This window comes from Canis lupus, chromosome 6 (assembly GCF_003254725.2).
Source record: "Canis lupus dingo isolate Sandy chromosome 6, ASM325472v2, whole genome shotgun sequence".
NCBI classification, from domain to species: Eukaryota; Metazoa; Chordata; class Mammalia; order Carnivora; family Canidae; genus Canis; species Canis lupus.
In genome coordinates, this window is record NC_064248.1 from 27572217 (window position 1) to 27597111 (window position 24895).

Here is a 24895-nt window from a genome sequence, read left to right on the forward strand (position 1 = left end):
CCAGAAAAGACAGGTAACAGCTTTCTTGATGTCTGAACGATTCTGTTATAAAGGACTGGCCAATTTTAATTAATACAACTGAAAATTCGTTGCAATATCCTTGTGAATTTGAAGTTATAAAGACTGGCTGTGTGTCATAAGAACCGTGTCAAAAAAAAACATGTTTTTTTTTTCCTATTTCTTTGTGATAATCCCTAGTTTGGGAGAATGTCTGGGCTTACACTGTTCTCTGTTTGGAGTAATTTGATTATTGGACCCCCTCACCTCCAACCAGCCAGCTGAGCAGTGGTTCACTGTACACAGAGCATCTGCCACAACTAAGTTGTGCCACAGGAAGGGCAGACACACTGGATAAACCAGGCTAATTCCCCAATCTACTGAGCCTGCATTTTCTCTCTGTGAAACTGGATTAGTCATGTTTTCATTTTCTATATTTTATGATGCCTTGACACTTAGGGGGCCGTCTGGACCCAGGGAGGACTGCCCCTCCCAGGGTTAGCTATCCCCATAGACAGCAAACAATTTTCCTCTGAGCATGCCTTTGATAATATGAACCAACCAATCCCCAATTCACATCTCCCTGTCCATCTTCTTTTATCATATTCCCACCACCTGGGACACTATCCCTCTGCCTTATATCCCACCAGGACCAGGGATCAGACAGGTACCTAAGCCCACAGCCTTCCAAGGTTATTCAAACTAGCTAGTCCCATGTTTGCGCAGTGTACCAACCCTGTCTTGCCCATGAAAGCACAATAAATGCTTGGGCCAATACTCTCTGTTTGTTCCTCCTGCCTTCTGACTGACCCTGGTGCTTCTCCACACAGCCCTAAGTAGCAGGAGGGCATGCTCCTACTACTGGGAACTATAGGTAACAAACTATCTTTTCAATGGCAATTGTCCTCTTAACTGTTGATCTCTCCCAACTGGAATAAAACCAAAATCCCAGGCACATTTTTAAAAATAAATGAATATCACAATGCCAGCTTATGGTATTATTTGCTTCTGAGTAGCTAAAAGTGCCTAAATAAAGGGCATATCTCTTTAAAAGATGCTAATAAGGACAGGTAAGATGGTACAGGGGTAAAGTACTCTGGAAGGCAGCAGAAGATCGTAATTCTTACAACTCTGCCACTCATGGGCTGGGTCATCTTGGGTATGTCCCTCACCTCCAAGAAGGGAATCACAGTGTCTGCCCTACTCGTCCCACAGCGCTTCTGTGAGAACCACATGAGACCGAGATGTAAAAGTTCTTCATAACCTCAGAAACACCATCGGGACTCAAACTTCATTGGGTAGGAGCTCCCAGGAGGCAGTATGACGTGGTGCTTAGGGACTGGAGCTCTTAAGTCAGGCTACTTGGGTTCGAATAACTTCAGGCAACTTAATTCTTCTAAGCCTCAGTGGCCTAACTTGTAACATGGGTATAATAATAGTACCTTTCCCACAGACGTGATTTGTGGATAGGGTATGGTGAGGCATGTTCACCAGAAACAAAGAGCAGGATTCGGCTCACTGAAAAAAAAAAGATCCAGACCACACATCCCAGGAAGGCCAAACTAAAGATCCAGAGAAGCAATGTGCCCCCACTCTAGCCTTCTAGAATAAAGACTCCAGTAATTTGTACTAGTGTCCTCCAGCCATTGTCACCCCTGGAGCTCAGTCTCCACAGTATCTAATTCATGCTCAGTGCTCAGTAACCACGAAGCATGGATGGCACTGAGAAGCACAAGGTACTCAAGGTCTCACCTTCAGCCTCTTTCCTCACCAATGAGCAGAATCATGTGACCTGTCTACTGTCCTGGTAGTGACACCTTTTTCCAGAGCCTGTGATCCTAGAGACCTTCCCATCAGATGTCTGTTGGGTACATCAAACTCAACTTGTCCAAAACTGAATTTATTCCACCTCCCAAATAATTTTACTCTTACCTCTGGCCCCCTTTCTCATATCATCACCATTCACCCAGGTACCCAAGCCAAAAGCCTGAACGTGATCTCTGAGTCCTCCTCCTTCATACTCCACATTCAACCAATTGCCATGTTCTCTTTAACTTACTTCCTAAACCATGGGCTTAATTTGGGAACTCTCCTTTCTCATTTGGACTTGTCTACCTGATCCAATATGGCATCTGGAGATCCAGCCATCGCATACAAATCCCAGGCCAGCAACAGTAGGAATGGGCAAAAAAGGGTATGCCCCTTTCTCTGAGAAAATATCCATATACCCTTCTCTTTGCATTTCATTGGCCAAAGCTAAATCATAGGACCACAGCTAGTTTCATGACAAACTGGAAACGGGGGTTTTTGTTTTTGGGGTTTTTAGCAAGTCCATATTACACTAATTAAAATTGGATTTTGGCTTTTTTCCTTCCTCATTTATTCAGTCTTAAAGCCATTAAATGGAATCAAACAAGATCACCATCCATGACAGGGGACAGAGGCCAGCATGAGTTGTTGAAGCCTGAAACAGGCATATAACCTGAATGTAATCATGAGAAAACAACAGACAACCCCAAAATGAGAGACCTTATACAAAATAAATGGCCGGTACTCTTCAGAAGTACCAAGGTCAAGAAAGTAACAAGGAGACTAAAGAACTCATCCAGGATAACTAAATACTATACAGGACTCTGGCCTAGATCTTTTGTAAAAGACATTATTGGGACAGTCAGCAGAATTGAATGGGGTTGTAGATTAGATGGTGACAATGTATCAGTATGAATGTCCTGCGTTTGATGGTTGTATTATAATTATATAGGATAAGATCCTTTATTGAAGAAATACAAGTAAAGTACTGGAAAATGGTGGGCCTCATGTCAGAAACTTATTCACAAATGATAGGGGTTGAGAAATTATTTGTACTGCAGTAACTTTTTTATACATTTAAGATCTTTTCAAAAAAAAAAACGAAAGAATTAGGGCTTTATTTCAGAGAAGAAAAGGAAAAGGGAATATGGATGTTTGGATATGCAGATAACAGGCTCCATCACAGATGGTACTTGAATACTATATCTGAAGAGGTAATTCCAAGGAAGTAATATTTAAAGCCAAAGCTGAAGATAAAAAGAGAGCCATCTATATGAGAGCAGGGAGACAAACTTTTCAGGCAGCAGAAATAGTATGTGCAAGGCAGCTGAATTTGAGTTATAACCCCTGCATTGTAGTTGAAAATAACAAATAAATAGTAATGTGGTTGAAAATAAACTGTGATTGTTTCAGAAACATAGGTAAGGTCACACCAGTGAGAATGAGGAAAATTAACAAGACAGGAAACAAATGTTGGAGAGGATGTGGAGAAAGGGGAACCCTCTTGCACTGTTGGTGAGAATGTGAACTGGTGCAGCCACTTTGGAAAATTGTGTGGAGGTTCCTCAAAATTTTTAAAAATAGATCTGCCCTACAACCCAGCAATTGTACTGTTTGGGATTTATCCCAAAGATACAGATTCAGTGAAATGCCGGGACACCTACACCCCGATGTTTCTAGCAGCAATGTCCACAATAGCCAAACTGGAAGGGGCCTCGGTGTCCACCGAAAGATGAATGGATAAAGAAGCTGTGGTACATGTATACAATGGAATATTACTCAGCCATTAGAAACAACAAATACCCACCATTTGCTTCGACGTGGATGGAACCAGAGGGTATTATGCTGAGTGAAATAAGTCAATCGGAGAAGGACAAACATTATATGGTCTTGTTCATTTGGGTAATATAAAATATAGTGAAAGGGAATAAAGGGGAAAGGAGAGAAAATGAGTGGGAAAGATCAGAGAGGGAGACAGAACATGGGAGACTCCTAACTCTGGGAAACGAACTAGGGGTGGTGGAAAGGGAGGTGGGTGGTGGGTTGGGGTGACTGGGTGACGGGCACTGAGGGGGGCACTTGATGGGATGAGCACTGGGTTTTATACTATATGTTGGAAAATTGAATTCCAATAAAAAGAAATTTTAAAAAAAGAAAGAAATAGGTTAGGACCACCATAAGTAGACTCATGTATTAGTCAGCTACAGCCAAAATAATACTGCATAACAAACAGCTAAAAATTCTCAGCAAGTGTTTATTTCTCATTCATGCCTTTGTGGGTTATCTAGAGCAGCTTTGCTTGAGGCTGCTAGTTGGGAGTTATGGTGGAGTAACCCTGCTCCATGAGTCTCTCCTTTTTCCAAGGCCAATAACGAAGTAAGACATGTTCCTGTGGAGAAGGTAGAAGCACAAGAAGGCAAGCCTTATCATATGAGCACATTTCAGGCATTTGCTAGAGTTAGATCTGCTCACATCACATTGGCCAAAGAAAGTCATGATCAATTCAGCAAAGGATGGAGAAGTAACCTACAGTCACCATCAGGGCAAAGTTACATGGCCTCCCCCTACACCAGTGGGGTCAAGAGGTAGAGGATGAATATTTACTGAACAATAATCTAATCTACCATAAAGCACAAACACTTCACAAAAGAGCCACAGTTAGGAAAATCTTCTATCTAATTTATTTTACTAGTGGGTGAGGGGGCGGGTAGATGACAAGGCCTTTATAAGAATTTTGTATACCCATAGACACACTTATTTTTGGAGGCCTCACCAGACGGCATTACAAACATATTACAAATTTACCTACATCTTACTTTAAATGGATTTTTTGCCATCAAATATTTTTTGAGAAAATTTCTAAATTTTGCTTCTGAAATTATTTGGCAATAAGTGACTTAATTTTTGATTGGATATGATTTCTTGGCAATTTGCATATTCAGAAGCTCTTGAAAGTGGGAAATGTTAATCTACCAGCGTTTTCAGATGTAATGAAATCTCTATGAACACTAAATTTAACAATTAGCAATATTGACAAAGTAGCACAGTTTGCAGTAAATTTTTTAAAATATTCATTAACTTCAACTCTGCTGTTTTCTTTCTGCATTTTGGAGCCAATAATTTTTGGGGGGAGGAGTCACAAACATTTTGGCAGACCCCTGAAAAACTCATAAATCCCAGTAAGACCCTGACTCTAAACAGATTAACAACATATATTTTGTGTGGAATCAGAGCTAATTGGGATTGGCAATGAAATACATACCCTCCAACTCCAAACTCCTTGCCACAGAAAAGTAAGAGCTGCTAACTGCAATAGAGCCCAACCCATCCAGAAGCCTCTCTGCCTGTGCAGGAGGGTGAATGGTTTGGGTTTGCTGATCTCAGAGCCCTTTATCACATTCACAATGCCATTCACACTGTATCCACTCCATTTGTAAGCCACATAAAAATGTCATCTTCCAATCTTGGCTCATTTCATCTTATATAAAAAGTCTCCCTTCCCAATGCCTTCATATCATTTCCCTGTTGTGATTAAAAAAACAAAGGTAATAAAAGTTGGCCTACCGGTTGGTCCTCCAAGGACCACGATGTGATTGAAGGAGCAATAATTTACCACAATGCCCCAAGGAAAGTGTGCTCGATAATGTAACAGAGCTCAAGTTAATAGTGGCGGAGCTAGTTTCACGGATACCACACCATAGACTGCTCACTTTCAATTAGTTATGCACATATTAAAGGGGGACAACATATATTTGCAGCAAACATTTATATGGACATGAGATGTCACAAAAATTTAGCTCTCTGCCTCTTCTGGCAATTAGGTAACATGGGAACAATCACTAACCATGGAAAAGATCCTTGAAAAGTAATGAAAGCCAATCTCTGGGGTTGTCCTGCTTCAAGTGTCTGCTCCATGCCAAGCACTTTGGATGTGTAAATGGGATGATGTAAGTTCCAAATGAAGTCACATTTTTGTTCCCTACAGTCCCCATCCCCTAGTTCAGCACATGGTATGTGTCAGCCACTCAAGTTGTAGTTGGGTGAACAATTGAAAGATTTGCTTCAACCACGTAAGACTCTAATGCGGGTTAGGCCACCCATTTACCAACATTCCACTTATAAGAAGGGGCAAGGTGGGAAAAAGAAAAAAAAACAACACCTGACTAGCAGCAGCCCTATTCTCAAATAAAACTTTGTTTCTGAACTAGATGCCAATCTTACCACGGAGAGAAAGAGGTTCATCAGTGGAAACTCAGCATGCTCACTCTCTTCACAAATCCTAACAGTCCACTTCCCAGGTGCCAGGATCAAACCAGTTCTATCATGCTATTTTCTATCTTGCAATGGTTTGTCTCTAGGCCCTTCTTAGAAAGTTTTATTTATTTACTTATTTTGAGAGAAAGAAAGTGCATGAGCAGGTGAGAGGGAGAGGGAGGGGGTAAAGAGAATATTAAGCGGGCTCCATGCCCAGTGCAGAGCCCCACACAGGGCTCAATCTCATGACCCTGAGGTCATGGCCTGAGTTAAAATCAAGATTTGAACGTTTAACTGACTGAGTCACACAGGTGCCCCTGTCTCTAAGCCCTTCTTTCCTCAAGACTAGGACTTTATGATCCCAAGCAAATATCCCAACTGTACACATTCCTAAAAACAGTAAGTCACATATTTACCCATGCATTCAACAAATTATTTAGTGGATGCCCACTCCAGGCCAGTTGCTAGGTCAGGTGCTGGTGATGCTGCAGCAAGCAATACACACATTTGGTCCCCTGCCCTTGTGGAGCTCACAGTTCAGTGCAGGAATGAGACTTTAGTCAAATAAACACAGTAATGGATGTATAATCAGAAACCCAAGTAATTGCTCTGTAGAGAAGGGATATGATTTGATAACAGGGAGTTGTAGAAGACTTCCAAAGATAGTGTCTAGGTTCTGAAGAATGAATAGGAGTTAAATGAGCAGTTAATGTGGATTAAGGTGGTTCCACAAAACAGAAGCATGTTCAAGGGTCCTGCGGCAGTGTGTCAAACCAAAGGAGTGAGGAGAAGCAGGATATGAGGCTAGAGAGATAAACAAGGACCAAACATACAGGAGCTTGTAACCATGTTGAGGATTTTTACCCCAAAATAACACAAAGCCATCAGAGGGTAGCAAGGTGTGATTTGCCAAAACTTCCAATTAGCTATGTCCTTCTCTGCACTCATGTTTCAGGTAAAAGGAGCTAAGGAGTCAAAACATGAGGTGATGCAACTTCAGTTTAAATGATTTCCATGATCTACCTCAGGTCAGTCTATTTTTGGACCTATCTCATACATATTAATTGCTCCTACTGATCATTCATTGTGTGCCTGGCATGTGATGATGCACACTTTATACACATTATCACATTTAATCCTCACAGGATTAAATCCTATCACCATCCTCATTTTACAGATGAGGAAACTGAGGCTCACAGGTCAATAATTTGTCCCAAATGGCATAGCTAAAAAAGGGAGGAGCCAGGACTCACTCAAATGCATAGGATTCTTTCTCTAATAAGCAAAATGGGTGAAGAGGAGTGGGTGATAGAGGTTTCCAGTTATAGAATGAATAAGTCACAGAGATGAGATATGCAACATAGGGAATATAGTCAATGGTACTTGTGTGGCATGGCGATAGATGTGAGTTACACTTGTGGTGAGCACAGCATAACATACAGAGAACTTGAATCTGACTACACCTAAAACTAATGTAACATTGTGTATCAACCATACTTCAATTAAAAAAAAAACATTAAAAACAGAAACTCTGCTCCTGCAGACTCCTTAAACATCAAAGGACGTCTGGTAAGAGGAAGAGATGTTGCAGCAAGTCACAGCAGGAAATAACATCTTTTTCAGACAGAGGAACAGCGTGGAAGAATGAACCTACCTGGTGCACCCATAAACATGGCAGGGGAAGAGGTCAGAGAAAGTGGAGACCTGTTCAGGTGGGCCAGGCAATGGTTGGTCCTGCATGTGCATTAAATAAAGCCTCAGTGACACGGGAGTTAGGCACAGTAAGGCAGTCACAAACACACACGTTTATATAAAACCACATTTTCGAGGTGTGGCTTGCTGGCAGATCACAGCAAGATGCTTTATTAAGCCTCTGCCTGCACTTGGGAGCTTAAAAATGACGCACTGTAGTCAATCGACTTTGATTTGGGAAAGAGACAGACACAAAGGGAGAGACACTTCACCTGCTTTTTAATATATGGGATCAGAGTAGAGAGCTGGCCGGCAGTGTCCAGTATCCTAAATCAGTGACAGGGACTACCATCAGCAGTGGCAAGGGAGACGATGGAACAAACAGGACACCAGCTGGAATAACAAGTAACACCTTCAACAAGCCGGAAGAGTCATTTCTCTTCTTCTTCATTGACTCTGAGCCCTGGAGAAATGCCACAGCAATTTATGGAAAGAACAGTTAAAGGTAGACAGTGCCTAGATATTATTTCTGCCAGCTCATGTTAGTTCGTTTGGTAAACATTTTGCATTTGCACGTTGACGTAGTTTAATAATAACTGTCGATGCCAATGATAAATGCCATCGTGATGGCACAAATACCCTTCTGGGCTTGGGGAGGTGGCGAAGTAGGGGCTGACTTCCACATCTCCTGTCCTTTCGGTTGTTATTAATAACAATGATGGTAATTCACATTTGTGCAGCTTTCTGATTTCAGAGAGCTTCGTTAGGGCGTTCCAAGAGCCCCTACCTACTTTACTGCATCTCTTCTTCCCTCCACAGTATCCAGTATCTGTTCTGGCCCCCTCTGGAACTGAAAGTTTGACCATGTCAGAAAAGGCCATCTAACTAGCGGGATTTGCATAAAACAGGAACAACTACCTAAAATGGCTACAGAATACAGGCAGGTACATAAACAAAGAGGGAGGAATGAAGAGTAATAGGGAGTGCATGCCCCTTTGAAAGGTGGGTCAGCTGCTTCTTGGCTTGTACCTGCCAGCTGTTTCCACTCCCAATGCAGACAGGTCTTCCATATACTAAGAGAAACTAAAAGGTCAATACTATATAAATTTCCCAATTATTAAATGATTATAAATGGATTTTTTAAAACATCGTACCAAACAAAATACAGCTGAGGGCCAGAAATGGCCCTTAAGACCTCAGCTTGTGACCAGAGAAGTTCATTAAGTTGGAACTTTATGGAGTTGACAAAAGGGTTGATCGTGATAGACCAAGCCACATTTAAAAGCATAACTCTTTATAGTTTCACATGTATTGGGATTCACTTGGTTGCCATTAACAGGAATCCAACTCAAATGGACTTAAGCAACAACTGGGATTTAATAAAATGATAGTTAAAAGCGAAGTTAACCAACCAAACCATGGGGCAGGAAGAAAAAATGTGGACTTCAGGCACAGCTGGAACCAGGGCCCTAGAGCTCACCAGGGCTCATATGACTCTGTCTTGCATGTCTGTTTCCCTCAGTACATCAGATTCAACTCTCCCACTGCAAAGTGACCTCCTCTCCAACCACCAAAGTTCCCAAGATTGACATCATGGGCCTCTCATCCTCAAGGAAGTGTGGATTAATATTCTGTCCTACACACAACTTCCCCCCACCAAGGAAAGACTTGTGACTGTACCAGCATAGTGCAAGTGCCCATACTGCTCAATCACCAGTGGCCAAAAAGACAGGTATCATAATGGGCCAGCTTCATTGAGATGCCCTCCCCTGAAGAAGGCAACTCTGGCCAGGAGGTTACCATGGGAGAATATAGCAGCCACCACCACAGTCTCACAGAGGGCAAAGCTGTTGCAGGAGAGCAGTGCGGTCCTACACATACTTGGGTCCAGAGACCTACCACTAGTTCATTCTACATCACAGTGACATGGATGGAGAGTGACTATGGTGGTCACCCCACAGGGCTGCAGAGCTCATTCCCCAGCTGCCAGGAGGTTGGTTCCTGATGGCTCGCTGCTGAGTCTTCCTCAGAAACCACCCCTTGGCCAAAGGGAGCTGCCTCATCCAAGGGGGAAGTCCCCATCTAATGACTAATTAGTTGGGCACAAGGTTGAAGGCCTTTCCCAGCTTCAGAGCTCCAAGTGGGATCAGTTGAGGTTTCCACAGCCACCTCATCCCAGTCCAGCTTCTCTCTTCACTTCATCCTGCTTCCCTCACTCCTTCATAGGATGTCTCCTCAGTAAACTTCCTGCAGGCATATCTCCACTTCAGAGTTTCACTCCAAAGAACACAACCTAGTAGCTGATATCAAGAAGGATCCTAAGAACCGGATTCTAAAATATGCTCTGGAGTGGGCTCACCCACTGCTTGCTGGCAGGCAGAGCCCCATGGTTGGGGGAAGGTGGAACAGTCATCTTTTTGGAATGCTGTGGCAGTACAATTGTTAGCCTTCCTACTAGAGATGACCTGGGGTAGGGTTCCAGTGGGAGGGTGGGTGTGACAGCTCAGGAGTTTGAGAGGCTCAGGAGAGGTCATATCAGCTCTGGGACTGAAATACCTGGAAACAGAAAGAAAACAGATTCAACTCCAAATTCTTAAAAGAGGACCTGCCCAAAGAATGGGGCTCAGTCATTCATGCTGAGTTATAGTCTCCCTTTTCAGGTTCAGTCTTCTTGCTTACAAAAAGGTTGTTTATTCATAAAATTCCCTAAGTCTAAAGATGGTAGGTTTGATGAAGACATGAATCAGATGGACAAACAGACTTGATAGACAGTAATACTCCTCACTTCCCCATCTCAATGGGACAGCCAGAGGGAGGGCAAGACCCATCAATACCTCCCATAGGCCCCAACAGAGAGAGTATGGCACCCACAAAATAGCTCTAATCATGCCATGATTAGCGGATGCCCCCAGACAGGCAAAAGGATCAGACCAGAGAATGCGTCTGCCAAACCTGGGGTGAAGTGAGCATTACTCACTCCTGCCCAGGGCAGGCCAGAAGAGGCCTGGGGCCCCGGCCATGAGCCTACAAGCCCTGTTGGCCCACTACCCACCCAAAACCCTTCTGTGGACCCCCAACAATACTCAGAAGACACAGTTGAATGTCTCCACTGATTACAAGGCACTCTCTCATCCATCATCGCCCAAGATCTTCACAAGAGCTACATGAGGCATACCGGTGACTTCCCCCATTTTACTAATGAGGAGCCTAAGGCTCTGGTAACTCAGTGGCTTGCTCCAGGTCATGTAGCTGGAAAAGACAAGCAGGATTTTGAGCCCTAGCCTCTGGCTTTCATTCTTCTGCTCTTGAATGTATCCAAAGCCCACATGGTTGGAGAATATGTATATGGGAGAAAAGCCAGATGCAGGGAAGCATTCAAGTTCCTATCTCCACCCAGTGGGTCCCTACTGGACTCCTTATGTCTTCACCCAATCCAGCTTTTACACCCCACTCCCACCCCAACCCTAGGCCTTACCCGGGCCCTTCCAGCCCACAAACATACACCCAACTTCTTCCTCACACATCCAACCCCTAGAGTTCCTTCCTTGAGGCTCCATTGGAAGCTTACCTCTGCCCCAGTGGTCCTCCCAGATTCCTGCCTCCCTCCATGAGTTTGGCCTCTGATTCCTCACAACCTAGGCTCTCAGGCTTAGATCAAACAACCTCTACAAAGCCCATAATCCTTGGGTGGATATTTTAAGGAGCTTTCCTCAGACTTCATTAAGGCATAAAAGCTCCTGGCAAGACTGGCAATTCCTTGCACAGGGGGCAGGGCTGTGTTATAGATCTGTGGTATGGACGGAATATGCCCCCTCCCCAAAATTCATATGTTGAAGCCTTAACCCCCAATGTTATATTAGGAGATGAGGCTGCTGGAGATTAGGAATAGATGAGATCATAAGGGAAAGGGCTCTCATGATGGGATTAATAACCTTGTAAGAAAAGGAAGAGATCTCTCTCTCTCTCTCTCTTTCTCTCTCTTTCAGCCATGTGAAGACACAGCAACCAGATGGACATCTGCAAGCCAAGAAGAGTTCTCACTAGGAACCAAATTGGCCAGCACCTAGATCTTGGACTTCCAGACTGTAGAACCATAAGAAATCAACATTTGTTGTTTAAGCTACCAGGTCGATAGTATTCTGTTAGGGCAGCCCCATCAGGCTAAGACAGGCTGCTTTCACTCTTTGAATGATGCCCAGTATAGTGCACAGCCAATCTAGACTTTGTTCAACACCACACCCTTGTACTGCCTGTGGGAGTCTCAGGCCAGAGAGATGCAGATTGCGGATGGTGGAGTAAGAGGAGGAAGGATCAAACAAAAGCTGTCTAGATACAGCCTCCTGGCAAAGGCCCTGAAAGCCCTGAGAGCAGTTGGCCACGCCTCTCTGGCACACTCTGCACCTGCTCCCATCCCGCCAACTCCAAACCCAACAACCACCCAACTCTCCACTCGCTCTTCCTTCAGACACTATCGAGGTGGGAACTACTTCCCTCGCACGCCCAGAAGAGCCAGATGGCACCTGCCAGCAGCCCAGTAACCAGACTTCACCAACCTAGATCCCAAGGGCTGTCTGATCTCAGCCCAATACACAAATCAGATCCTCAAGAGAGAGAAAAATTGAGCTTCCTTGCCAGTTGGCCATATGGTAGCCCCTGGATGTTCAAATGTCCTAGAACATGGGAAAGAGCTGTGATCAGGCCTTGTGAAGACACAGGCCAGCTCTCTCTGTTCCATCCACATTTCCCATAACAAGCCAGAGAAGGACCCTTGCAGGTCTGAGGGAAGAGGCTAAGGAAAGAAATTAATGAGAAAGCAGGCGTGAGGAGACCAATATGAAAAATATATGTTCATTATCACTCATATGTCTCGTGCTTTGGTAACCTTGTTTCAAGAAAGTAAATAATTTGGCCTACTCCCTAATCTTTCTGGATTTGCATGGGGTCTTTTTTTTTTTGTAAATTTATTTTTTATTGGTGTTCAATTTGCCAACATATAGAATAACACCCAGTGCTCATCCCATCAAGTGCCTCCCTCAGTACCCATCACCCAGTCACCCCCACCCCCCGCCCCCCTTCCGTTCCCCCACCTCTAGTTCGTTTCCCAGAGTTAGGAGTCTCTCATGTTCTGTCTCCCTTTCTGATATTTCACATGGGGTCTTTTTAAGAGTAGTTCACCTGGATATGAAAGTCAGCTCTGTATCCATGGAGCTGTGGCCATATTTATTCAGTTGGAGATTTGCACAGCAAGGGAGTTTATGTTTCTGGGAGAAACAGCAATTTGGTAGTGGAACCCCAAATTTGGCTCCACAAATGTCACCTTATTTAACTTTTTTTATTCTGGTCAAATGTAATTTTTTTAAAGATTTTATTTATTTATTCATTAAAGACACAGAGAGAGAGAGAGAGGGAGAGGCAGAGACATAGGCAGAGGGAGAAGCAGGCTCCATGCAGGGAGCCCAATGTGGGACTCAATCCCAAGACTCCGGGATCATGCCCCGAGTGGAAGGCAGACTCTCAACTGCTGAGCAACCCAGACGTCCCTCAAATGTAATTTTTATATTGAAATACATTGATATATAACATTGTCTAAGTTTAGGTATACAAAGCATTGATTTGATACACTAGAAGTTATAATGCTTACACCTCCATTACATTATGTAACTCCTCACAATTTGCTTGACCTTTCTCAGGATACATGCTAAAGTGAGGCTGTTGGTTCATTCTTAAATCCCACCACCCACCCTTTTTTTGAGCAAATACCATGCCAGTACTCTGCCAGGTGAAAGTTCATATGAAGATGGTAAGGTCAACACTCTAGGTCAATGGTAAGCTTCAGATAACTCAGGAGATGGTGAAATCAATATCCTCTCAATCAGGATGCAGATCTTTAGTGAGAATGTGTTATGCTCAGAACTCTTTGCTTTGACATGGGTGTTTAAACCAATTCTCTTGACTGGTGGTGATGACTGGTTATTCAACAAAACATTGCCTGCAACAATGATTATCTATAGTGGGCTCAGCAGGTCAGTCCTTGGTCAACCAACAGCAAGTGAGTAATTAGTGTAGGCTGCAGGAAAAAGAAACACTAACTTATCCTTGAAAATTCCATGCCTGTGTAGGACAAAAAGAAGCCAGTGCTTGAGGAGGTGGTTCTTAGCAACAGAGCTATTCAGGTAAATCTTGGGGAATGAGACTGAGAAAGATAAAGAAATGTCTCTTTTCCCAGGCTGATACAGAAAGGTCCTCCTCGATGCTACCTGGAGACACAAGCACTAGTAGACAACCAAGGGTACCTGGACTACCAGTGATGGACATGGAATTCCATTTAGGATATGTCCAATGCCCCCATTTTTTAGACTTCCTGTTGCCAGCATCAGTTGACATTTAGGGTTTGAAAACTGATGTACAGTTAAGGAAGCCTTTAATAGATCAGTGACCAAAAAAAAAAAAAGATCAGTGACCAGATCTGTCCAGCTGCGTGGTTCCCAAGCAGTTACAAATTCAGATTTGGATGACCAACTACCATTAGGGCCGGCATTCAGAGTTAAGCAGGTGTGTGACTGCTTGAGCACCCACTGAGACTAAAGGCCCACGGCAGTGATCCTGCGGGCAGGTGTCTCCCAGAGTAACGGTGCTTCTTCCTTGGCTCCATTCTCTCCATGCCTTCCTATCACTACACTCATCTGAGATGCACCCAGTTAGTTTGATCCTGCTGATCAGACTAGTGCCAACCTATCTCCAGCCTCACTGCCTGCCATCCCCATTGGATGTGGAAGGAAGAGACACTGTCTGTGACAGTGCATCTCAGTGGCATGGACAATGTGGGCTTTGGAGACATGTCTAGGGCTATATCCCAGCTATCAGTCTGTGCATTTTTATAAGTTAACCTCCCTGGATCTAAGTTTCCTTATCTGTAAAACAGAACTTCAGTGGCAAGGAGCAGTGAGGAGCTCCCCCAAGCCTCTTGAGTCAGGGCATTAATCCACTCACAAGGGCTCTATCCTCATGAACTCATCTCTTCCCAGAGATCTCACCTCCCAAAACCATCACAACATATGAGGGAGGGGAGGAGACGCAAACATTCAGTCAACAGGAGCAGACAAGGCTTGGAAGACGGGGCCCAGGTGGCAACAAAGTAGTGGCAGAGGGAATACAGTGCAGGGTTGGGGATGGGGGGAGGACAGACAGTCCTGGCTTCATGTTCCTACTCGACCACTTACTGTCCATGGGATCTCTAGTGAGCCCCTCAACCTCTCTGAGCCTCCACTTCCTCAACTGCAAAATGGAGATAGTAACTCAGTGTCTGTGAAGATATGATGAGGTTTCTGCTTGTGGCACAAACCCAGGGACACATTCAGAGTAAATTCAGAGCTCTTTCCTTGCTATAAAAACTGACCTTTTAGAAAAAAAAAAAAAGAAAGAAAATGGGCTTGCCTAGCCATTACAGACTACTGCTTTTCTCATAACCTGACATGATACAGAGACATCTGATGAAGAAGCCAGCGGGCACTGAAATATCAATTGTAAGATAATTAGTAATCACTGCAAGTCCAGCCTTTTCCCAAGGAAGCCCCTGCATGGCCATTCCGGGCCTCCAAGCCAGGGTCCCAGAGCACAGCCTTCTGCTTTGGCTGATGCTGGGGCTCTGTCTCCTGGGGAAAGGAGTTTGATACAAGAAAGAACTTTCATTATCTTTGCCTGGGAGCACCAGCAACTGCCTACAAAGAACAGAGCTAGGAATGAAGGGTGGTGAGAAATTATTGCATTTCCTCCCTGGTGGTTAGTCCATATAGAAATGCATAGTTTCAGAGAAGTGTGTCTTTGCCTATTCCCTCTATTTCCATGATCTCAGAGATGAACAGGTGACTAACCCATCCAAGAGCCAGCCCCTGTCACACATGGAGGGGCACAGGCTATGTTGGACCACATTCAAATGCAGGACCGTGTTTCCACCAGGCCCCTTACAAGCAGGAGAAGCTGAGGGCTTAGATGAGTCCATTGGGAGTCGGAGTGTTCCTCCCAACACCTCACAATCTTGCAGCTCTGCAAGTCTATGATTCTTTGAATCTGGAATTCAGTGTAGCACATTTGTTCACTTACTTAGTATTTATTAAGCACTTATAATGTGCCAGGATCAGGCTGAGCAGAGAGGACTCAGAAGTGACAAAGAGGGCAGCCTGGGTAGCTCAGTGGTTTAGTGGCACCTTCAGCCCAGGGCCTGATCCTGGAGACCTGGGATTGAGTCCCATGTCAGGCTCCCTGCATGGAGCCTGCTTCTCCCTCTGCCTGTGTCTCTGTCTCTCTCTCTCTCTCTCTCTCTCTCTCTCTCTTTCCCTGTGTGTGTGTGTCTCATGAATAAATAAAAAAATAAAATCTTAAAAAAAAAAAAAGAAGTGACAAAGAAAGCACGATCCTTGCCCTCAAAGAACTTGTTCTAATACGGGGGTTCTCAAACTTAGCACTAATCACATTTTAGGTCAGATCATCCTTTGTGGGGGTTCCTGCGCACTATAGGATAGTGACTGGCATCTCTGGCCTCTACTCACTAAATACCAATAGCACCCCCAGTGGTGACAACCAAAAATGTCCCTAAACATTGCCAAAAGCCCCCTGTGGGTCATAGTCCCCACTGCCTCCCCACAGTTAAGAATCACTGTTTTGATAGTATAGACAAAAGACTGAAAGCTTTGGAGCTATATGGACCTGGGTTCTCCCGCCTTATTTGCTGTGTGACCTAAGAGGGATTACTTACTTCTGGGAAACACAGTTTCTTTATTTGCAAATTATGGGTAGTCAGCAAACTTTTACAAGGTTGTTAGAGATAAAAATGTAAAAATACGCAGCAGATGTTGTCAATAGGCACCCAAAAGCCATCTTGTCCACCCTAATTCTTCTTGTTAATTAAAAGAACTCCACCCAGTTCAGTTCAGAGAGTCTTCTCTCAGGAATGGTGGATTAGTCCCTTGTGGGTGGGAATGGAATCCAGAGCTAGCTGCTAAGACAGAAGGGGCATCTGAGGGAGGGGGGCCCCTGGGAAAGATCTTCCCCTTCTGGTAAGAGATGGGTTGATAAGGAGTGCTGTGATTTTAAAATATGTACACAAGTTCTCCAATGCACCTCCCTTCAAAAGATGATATCTAACTCCCCTCTTCCTGAGTGTGGGCTATGTTTAGTGGCTCACTTGCAATGAATACAACATGGCAGAGGTGACAATGTGTGACTTCCAAGATTAGACCATGAGAGCCACTGCAGCTTCCTCCTTGTGCTCTCTCGATCGCTCACTCTGGGGTACATGGCTGCCACACTGTGAGGAGCCAGCGCTCACATGCTCTGTGGAGAGGCCCACATACAGAGGAGAGAGGTCTGCAGCGGACAGCTAGCACCAACTTGCCAGCCATGTGTGTGAGGCGTCTTGGAGCATATCCTCCCGCCCCAGTCAAGCCTTCTGAAGACTGCGGCCCTGGCCAACAACTTGACTGAACCCTCACAAGACACCCAGAACAAGAACCACCCGGCTAAACTGCTTCTGAGTCCTGATTGCCACAGATATTGAATGTCTGTTCTTTTAAGAACAGCTGGATTTTGGAGTAATTTGTTAATGCAGCAATCTGATTGCTTCTCCTTGCCTCCACTCACTCAATCACCTCCCTATCCTGCCCGTTGACCTCACTGGATGAAGACATGAGGTGAGCACCACAGCAGCCATCTTAAGGCCTCAAGAGGAAGGCCAGGAGTCTCAGGGATGCTAACCAGAGCCACAGAAACAACCCCAAGCGCCCCATTTCCAGACATCTTGTGATAGAAGAAAAACAACACTGTGCCTTAAACCATAGTTTCCTGGAACCTGTAGCCTCGTGCCTCAAGTACAGAAAGTTCTAGGGAGACAGCCATTACCTATGATGCTCTGTTTGCTCTAACTTCCCAAGGCTCCTCTCATGAATTCCAATCTTTCTCATCTCCACATCAGGTGCACCCCTTATCTGGAGAAGCTGGCGGTGATGAGGGGTGGAGGGCACAGAACTGGGCAGCTTTGACCTTGTCACCTTTCACCCTTTTTTCTGAGAGGTGACATTTCCAGCAGGGCCAGATTCCCATGCTCTTACTCATCTTGGGCTGCTACAATAAAAATACCACAGAATGGCTCAAACAACAGAGGTCTGTTTCCTCGCAGCTCTGAAGGCTGGAAGTCCAAGATCAGGGCACCAGCATGGCCAACTTCTGTGGAGAGCTCTCTTCCTGGCTTACAGATGGCCATCTTCTCACTGTACCCTCACATGGTAGAGAAAGAGAGGGTTCTGGTCTCTCTTACTATTATAAGGGCACTAATCCCCTCATGGCCTCATCTAAATCTAATTATTTCCCAAAGGTTTCACCTCCAAATACCTTTATGCTAGGGGTCAGGGCTTCGAGGGGACACAATTCAGTCCATGGCATGTGCCAAATCCCAGAAACTTCAATTCTCTATTCTGTGACCCAGAGAGGAAAACAACACAGTGTTCCCCTTTCCCGTCTATCGTCTTAATATAGACAGGGCTCTGCAGAGCTGATTCAAAAATTTAAAGGTATATTTCTTTAAAAGAGGTACAAGACATCAAGTAGTCAGGCAAAAAGCAAAAAAAGCAAAATTAAACCATTATGTCCAAGTCCAAAAGACCCAGAGCAGGGGGTAGGGGGGTGGATAATGGCAGAGTTAAAGTGGTCTCCATATTCATTATTGCAAATTTAATTTAATTTTGTTTAAATTCAATTAACATATAGAGTATTTGTTTCAGAGGTAGAGGTCAGTGATTCATCAGTCTTATATAATACCCACTGCTCATCATGCCCTCCTTAATACCCATCACCCAGTTACTCCATCTCCCCACCCTACGCCTCCAGCAACCCTCAGTTTGTTTCCTATGATTATGAGTCCCTGATGGTTTGTCTCCCTCTGATTTCATCTTATCTTATGTTCCCTTCCCCTCCCCTATGCTCCTCTGTTTTGTTTCCTAAATTTTACATATGGATGAAATCATAAGATAACTGTCTTTCTCTGATTTACTTATTTCCCTTCTAATTTAATAACAGGCCTCCTCCTACTAATTAATCAGGCTTGGGCTCTGGGGCCCATGGGTAGCCACCCACTCACTGGTGGTGACCGTGGCTTACTTCACCTCTAGGTGCCTTGGTTTCTTTACCTGTAATGCAGATCTACATTCAAGGAGGTAATGTATATGAACGGCTTAGGATGGCATCTGGAAGATGGCATTTAATCACATGTTGGCAATTTATGATTATTGCTGCCATGTTCACTATCTTTTCCTAAGGAAAGGGGGAGGTCAGTGACCCCCCCAAAGAGCAGCCCAAAGAACTGGCATAAAGTAGCAGAAAAGGGTAAGTGTCATGCAGCTCTAGATGCTGGACATCTAACCTCCTTGATACCTGCTTGCTCAGTTGCCCACCTACAAAAGTACAGTCAGATTTCCATCTCAGAGGATCACAAAGAACGTGTGAGAAGCTTGAAACAGTGTCCCGAACACATGTACTGCTACCTTTCCAGGCTCTGATGCTGCCTGGGAAGAGGAGATGCAGTTTCAGATACAAAAATGGATTATGTCTAGGCTTTCAAGGACAGGAAAGACTGTCTTCAGTAAACATGTGAAAAATCTGCCTAAGAAATAAAACTAAGTCAAGACTTTAAAAGCAAGATATTAAGTTGGCTCTTGCCAGGAATGGTTCTGCTGACCAATACTGGGAGCCCTACTATGGCAAACACTGCAAGGGAACACACAAGAACTACATGCCCCTTCTTCCATATAAATCAAATTCCAACTTCCTTAAGAAACGGGCTCTCTGTGTTTCAAAAGAAGGAAGGCCCTCCCCAGTTTCAGGAGTTGAATCTCAATCAGTTTTAGTCATGGCCTGTAGGCTAAACCTGGACAGCCATCTGCTTTTCTGTGGTCCAGGAGCTGAAAATGACTTGTACATTTTTGAGCAGTTGGAAAAGATCAAAAGTATAATATTTCCTAAAATTTAAAAGTTAAATTTAAAAGTCATATATATATGTATTTTATATATATACATATATATATATATTAAATTCAAGTCTCAGTGTCCATAAATAGGCTTGTTCACTTATGTACTATATATGGCTGCTTTTGAATTACAACAGCAGAGCTGAGTAGTTACTACAAGCTGTGGCTGCAAGGCTAAAATATTTACTATCTGGTTCTTCACAGGAAAAGATCTCCGGTTCAAGCCAGAGTTTTTATTTTTATTTATTTTTTTTTCCTGATTTTTTTTTTTATTGGTGTTCAATTTACTAACATACAGAATAACACCCAGTGCCCGTCACCCATTCACTCCCACCCCCCGCCCTCCTCCCCTTCTACCACCCCTAGTTCGTTTCCCAGAGTTAGCAGTCTTTACGTTCTGTCTCCCTTTCTGATATTTCCCACACATTTCTTCTCCCTTCCCTTATTTTCCCTTTCACTATTATTTATATTCCCCAAATGAATGAGAACATATAATGTTTGTCCTTCTCTGACTGACTTACTTCACTCAGCATAATACCCTCCAGTTCCATCCACGTTGAAGCAAATGGTGGGTATTTGTCATTTCTAATAGCTGAGTAATATTCCATTGTATACATAAACCACATCTTCTTTATCCATTCATCTTTCGTTGGACACCGAGGCTCCTTCCACAGTTTGGCTATAGTGGCCATTGCTGCTAGAAACATCGGGGTGCAGGTGTCCCGGCGTTTCATTGCATTTGTATCTTTGGGGTAAATCCCCAACAGTGCAATTGCTGGGTCGTAGGGCAGGTATATTTTTAACTGTTTGAGGAACCTCCACACAGTTTTCCAGAGTGGCTGCACCAGTTCACATTCCCACCAACAGTGTAAGAGGGTTCCCTTTTCTCCGCATCCTCTCCAACATTTGTTGTTTCCTGCCTTGTTAATTTTCCCCATTCTCACTGGTGTGAGGTGGTATCTCATTGTAGTTTTGATTTGTATTTCCCTGATGGCAAGTGATGCAGAGCATTTTCTCATATGCATGTTGGCCATGTCTATGTCTTCCTCTGTGAGATTTCTGTTCATGTCTTTTGCCCATTTCATGATTGGATTGTTTGTTTCTTTGGTGTTGAGTTTAATAAGTTCTTTATAGATCTTGGAAACTAGCCCTTTATCTGATATGTCATTTGCAAATATCTTCTCCCATTCTGTAGGTTGTCTTTGAGTTTTGTTGACTGTATCCTTTGCTGTGCAAAAGCTTCTTATCTTGATGAAGTCCCAATAGTTCATTTTTGCTTTTGTTTCTTTTGCCTTTGTGGATGTATCTTGCAAGAAGTTACTATGGCCGAGTTCAAAAAGGGTGTTGCCTGTGTTCTTCTCTAGGATTTTGATGGAATCTTGTCTCACATTTAGATCTTTCATCCATTTTGAGTTTATCTTTGTGTATGGTGAAAGAGAGTGGTCTAGTTTCATTCTTCTGCATGTGGATGTCCAATTTTCCCAGCACCATTTATTGAAGAGACTGTCTTTCTTCCAATGGATAGTCTTTCCTCCTTTATCGAATATTAGTTGCCCATAAAGTTCAGGGTCCACTTCTGGATTCTCTATTCTGTTCCACTGATCTATGTGTCTGTTTTTGTGCCAGTACCACACTGTCTTGATGACCACAGCTTTGTAGTACAACCTGAAATCTGGCATTGTGATGCCCCCAGATATGGTTTTCTTTTTTAAAATTCCCCTGGCTATTCGGGGTCTTTTCTGATTCCACACAAATCTTAAAATAATTTGTTCTAACTCTCTGAAGAAAGTCCATGGTATTTTGATAGGGATTGCATTAAACGTGTATATTGCCCTGGGTAACATTGACATTTTCACAATATTAATTCTGCCAATCCATGAGCATGGAATATTTTTCCATCTCTTTGTGTCTTCCTCAATTTCTTTCAGAAGTGTTCTATAGTTTTTAGGGTATAGATCCTTTACATCTTTGGTGAGGTTTATTCCTAGGTATCTTATGCTTTTGGGTGCAATTGTAAATGGGATTGACTCCTTAATTTCTCTTTCTTCAGTCTCATTGTTAGTGTATAGAAATGCCACTGACTTCTGGGCATTGATTTTGTATCCTGCCACGCTACCGAATTGCTGTATGAGTTCTAGCAATCTTGGGGTGGAGACTTTTGGGTTTTCTATGTAGAGTATCATGTCATCGGCGAAGAGAGAGAGTTTGACTTCTTCTTTGCCAATTTGAATGCCTTTAATGTCTTTTTGTTGTCTGATTGCTGAGGCTAGGACTTCCAGTACTATGTTGAATAGCAGTGGTGAGAGTGGACATCCCTGTCTTGTTCCTGATCTTAGGGGAAAGGCTCCCAGTGCTTCCCCATTGAGAATGATATTTGCTGTGGGCTTTTCATAGATGGCTTTTAAGATGTCGAGGAATGTTCCCTCTATCCCTACACTCTGAAGAGTTTTAATCAGGAATGGATGCTGTATTTTGTCAAATGCTTTCTCTGCATCCAATGAGAGGATCATATGGTTCTTGGTTTTTCTCTTGCTGATATGATGAATCACATTGATTGTTTTACGGGTGTTGAACCAGCCTTGTGTCCCAGGGATAAATCCTACTTGGTCATGGTGAATAATTTTCTTAATGTACTGTTGGATCCTATTGGCCAGTATCTTGTTGAGAATTTTTGCATCCATGTTCATCAGGGATATTGGTCTGTAATTCTCCTTTTTGGCGGGGTCTTTGTCTGGCTTTGGAATTAAGGTGATGCTGGCTTCATAGAACGAATTTGGAAGTACTCCATCTCTTTCTATCTTTCCAAACAGCTTTAGGAGAATAGGTATGATTTCTTCTTTAAACGTTTGATAAAATTCTCCTGGGAAGCCATCTGGCCCTGGACTCTTGTGTCTTGGGAGGTTTTTGATGACTGCTTCAATTTCCTCCCTGGTTATTGGCCTGTTCAGGTTTTCTATTTCTTCCTGTTCCAGTTTTGGTAGTTTGTGGCTTTCCAGGAATGCGTCCATTTCTTCTAGATTGCCTAATTTATTGGCGTATAGCTGTTCATAATATGTTTTTAAAATCGTTTGTATTTCCTTGGTGTTGGTAGTGATCTCTCCTTTCTCATTCATGATTTTATTAATTTGAGTCTTCTCTCTCTTCTTTTTAATGAGGCTGGCTAATGGTTTATCTATCTTATTAATTCTTTCAAAGAACCAACTCCTGGTTCTGTTGATCTGTTCCACAGTTCTTCTGGTCTCGATTTCATTGAGTTCTGCTCGAATCTTTATTAACTCCCTTCTTCTCTTGGGTGTAGGATCTATTTGCTGTTTTTTCTCTAGCTCCTTTATGTGTAAGGTTAGCTTTTGTATTTGAGTTCTTTCCAGTTTTTGAATGGATGCTTGTATTGCGATGTATTTCCCCCTTAGGACTGCTTTTGCTGCATCCCAAAGATTTTGAACGGTTGTATCTTCATTCTCATTAGTTTCCATGAATCTTTTTAATTCTTCCTTAATTTCCTGGTTGACCCTTTTATCTTTTAGCAGGATGGTCCTTAACCTCCATGTGTTTGAGGTCCTTCCAAACTTCTTGTTGTGATTTAGTTCTAATTTCAAGGCATTATGGTCCGAGAATATGCAGGGGACAATCCCAATCTTTTGGTATCGGTTCAGACCCGATTTGTGACCCAATATGTGGTCTATTCTGGAGAAAGTTCCATGTGCGCTTGAGAAGAATGTGTATTCAGTTGAGTTTGGATGTAAAGTTCTGTAGATATCTGTGAAATCCATCTGGTCCAGTGTATCATTTAAAGCTCTCGTTTCTTTGGAGATGTTTTGCTTAGAAGACCTATCGAGTATAGAAAGAGCTAGATTGAAGTCACCAAGTATAAGTGTATTATTATCTAAGTATTTCTTCACTTTGGTTAATAATTGATTTATATATTTGGCAGCTCCCACATTCGGAGCATATATATTGAGGATTGTTAAGTCCTCTTGTTGAATAGATCCTTTAAGTATGATATAGTGTCCCTCTTCATCTCTCACTACAGTCTTTGGGGTAAATTTTAGTTTATCTGATATAAGGATGGCTACCCCTGCTTTCTTTTGAGGACCATTCGAATGGTAAATGGTTCTCCAACCTTTTATTTTCAGGCTGTAGGTGTCCTTCTGTCTAAAATGAGTCTCTTGTAGACAGCAAATAGATGGGTCCTGCTTTTTTATCCAGTCTGAAACCCTGCGCCTTTTGATGGGGTCATTAAGCCCGTTCACATTCAGAGTTACTATTGAGAGATATGAGTTTAGTGTCATCATGATATCTATTCAGTCTTTGTTTTTGTGGACTGTTCCACTGAACTTCTTCTTAAAGGGGAATTTTAAGAGTCCCCCTTAAAATTTCTTGCAGAGCTGGTTTGGAGGTCACATATTCTTTTAGTTGCTGCCTGTCTTGGAAGCTCTTTATCTCTCCTTCCATTTTGAATGAGAGCCTTGCTGGATAAAGTATTCTTGGTTGCATGTTCTTCTCATTTAGGACCCTGAATATATCCTGCCAGCCCTTTCTGGCCTGCCAGGTTTCTGTGGAGAGGTCTGCTGTTACCCTAATACTCCTCCCCATAAAAGTCAGGGATTTCTTGTCTCTTGCTGCTTTAAGGATCTTCTCCTTATCTTTGGAATTTGCAAGCTTCACAATTAAATGTCGAGGTGTTGAACGGTTTTTATTGATTTTAGGGGGGGATCTCTCTATTTCCTGGATCTGAATGCCTGTTTCCCTTCCCAGATTAGGAAAGTTTTCAGCTAGAATTTGTTCAAATACATATTCTGGCCCTCTGTCCCTTTCGGCGCCCTCGGGAACCCCAATTAAACGTAGGTTTTTCTTCCTCAGGCTGTCGTTTATTTCCCTTAATCTATCTTCATGGTCTTTTAATTGTTTGTCTCTTTTTTCCTCAGTTTCCCTCTTTGCTATCAACTTGTCTTCTAGGTCACTCACTCGTTCTTCCACCTCGTTAACCCTCGTCGTTAGGACTTCTAGTTTGGATTGCATCTCATTCAATTGATTTTTAATTTCTGCCTGATTAGCTCTAAATTCTGCAGTCATGAAGTCTCTTGAGTCCTTTATACTTTTTTCTAGAGCCACCAGTAGCTGTATAATAG

At 43.2% G+C, this 24895-nt stretch overlaps 1 long non-coding RNA gene across 4 annotated transcripts in view; it reads right to left on the reverse strand.

The window, feature by feature from the left end:
- Positions 1 to 4074: 4074 nt before the first annotated feature.
- The window catches only part of LOC112640330 (uncharacterized), a 30309-nt gene continuing 9488 nt past the window's right edge, over positions 4075 to 24895 (reverse strand). For 3 of the 4 annotated variants that reach the window (XR_004816470.2, XR_004816472.2, XR_004816473.2), the window contains one exon: positions 7882 to 10308. This is a non-coding gene — a long non-coding RNA (uncharacterized LOC112640330). Of the gene's footprint in view, positions 4196 to 7714; positions 7795 to 7881; positions 10309 to 24895 lie in introns of those variants that run through there. The other variant, XR_004816471.2, reaches the window with a different exon arrangement.